The sequence below is a fragment of the Myotis brandtii genome, unplaced genomic scaffold (genome assembly GCF_000412655.1).
Source record: "Myotis brandtii unplaced genomic scaffold, ASM41265v1 scaffold36, whole genome shotgun sequence".
Lineage (NCBI taxonomy): Eukaryota > Metazoa > Chordata > Mammalia > Chiroptera > Vespertilionidae > Myotis > Myotis brandtii.
The window spans coordinates 7,014,473-7,016,126 of record NW_005363836.1 but is presented as its reverse complement, the minus strand read 5'-3'; the positions used below and the strand labels follow the sequence as shown (position 1 = coordinate 7,016,126).

At 43.0% G+C, this 1,654-nt stretch overlaps 1 protein-coding gene across 2 annotated transcripts in view; it reads right to left on the bottom strand.

The window, feature by feature from the left end:
- Positions 1 to 1,195, bottom strand: part of FAM73A (family with sequence similarity 73, member A) — an 80,563-nt gene extending 79,368 nt beyond the window's left edge. For both annotated transcript variants that reach the window (XM_014544366.1, XM_005871935.2), the window contains exon 1: positions 1,163 to 1,195. The gene's annotated coding sequence lies outside the window, so the exon portion shown is untranslated. The remainder of the gene's footprint in view (positions 1 to 1,162) is intronic.
- Between the last annotated feature and the right edge of the window lie 459 nt (positions 1,196 to 1,654).

Sequence of the window (1,654 nt, the reverse complement as noted above, 5' to 3'; positions counted from 1 at the left end):
CATAGAAAGGGAATGGACTGACTATTCTTGGGGGGGGGGGGACGCAAGGGGTATGGGAGATGCGAGAAGAGACTAGACAAAAATCGTGCACCTATGGATGAGGACAGTGGGTGGGGAGTGAGGGTGGAGAGTGGGGTGGGAACTGGGAGGAGGGGAGTTATGGGGGGAAAAAAGAGGAACAAATGTAATAATCTGAACAATAATGATTTAATTAAAAAAAAAAGAAAGATCTTATACGCATATAGGCATTACCAATGGACACCGACAACAGGGAGGTAAAGGCCTGGGACAGGGGGGAACCGGGTGGAGATGGTCAAAGGGGGGGCAAGGGGGAGACATCTGTAATACTCTCAACAATGAAGATTTAAAAGATGAAAAAAAAATACTGAGAGTAATTCACCCCAAGTGAATTTTTCCATAATAGGGGGTTCCAAATTTTTAAGCAGAGGGAAAAGAAAATAAACACTTCAATTTGCTGCAGGGGTTTTCTCAAATGAATTCTGACAAATCTGTACTCTTGCATTCTAACTACCTCATTACTTTTCATTTAAAGTCACTGAGGAAGTGATTACAAACTTAATCATTAATAACTGAATAACTTTTAAAAACCAGCCATTTCAGTTGCTTTCATAAGTATTAAAATAAACATGAAGACAGTTTCATGATTATGCACATTTGTAAAGAGAGTCTAAATCATCACAAAAAATATTGTACTTTGTAATATTACTCACTTGTCTCTAATCTAACCACTGGAGAGTTAAAAATAAGTGTCACAAATAGAGATTGCCTCTTAAACATCCTAAAATTCTATTCTACATTTTGGTTTTATAATCCAAGCAAGAATGAAACTCTGGCATAGCTGGTTTGGCTTAGTGGATAGAGCTGCGGATTGAAGGGTCCCGGGTTGATTCCGGTCAAGGGCACATGCCCAGGTTGCGGGCTCAATCCCCAGTGGGGGTAGGGGGGACGTGCAGGAGGCAGCCCACCAATGGTTCTCTCTGATCATTGATGTTTCTATCTCTCTCTCCTCCCTTCATCTCTGAAATCAATAAAAAAATACTTTTTAAAAAAAGAATGAGCACTAGCCGGTTTGGTTCGGTGGATAGAGCCTCCGCATGTGGACCAAAGGGTCCTGGGTTTGATTCCAGTGAAGGGCACGTACCTTGGTTGCAGGCTCCACCCGACTGTGCCCTGGTCGGGGTGCGTACAGGAGGCAACACATCGACGTTTCTGTCCGTCTTTCTCTCTCTCTTCCACTCTCCCTAAAAATCAACAGAAAAATATCCTCGGATGAAGATTAACAACAACAAAAAAGAATAAAACTCTGAAATACCCCCCCAAATGTTGACGTGAAGCATAAATCTGTACGACCAAACTTTGAGAAGGTACACAGCAAAAATGCTTACTCGCCACAATGGTAACATTAAAAAAAAATAAAGATCTGTTAGGAATCATCCTCCATAAAATAAATGTTGAACCACTTTATTCAATGAAGGGCTCCAACAGGACAATCCGGATGCTAAAGCATCTTCAAAGAAAGCATCATCTTCCCCATCCAAAATCTCCTCCCTGCTCACATCACAGCCATTCAAGCAGAACCTTGGACCGCACCCCAGGGCGCTGCCCCCGCCCCCCGCCCCAGTCCAGGGCGCTG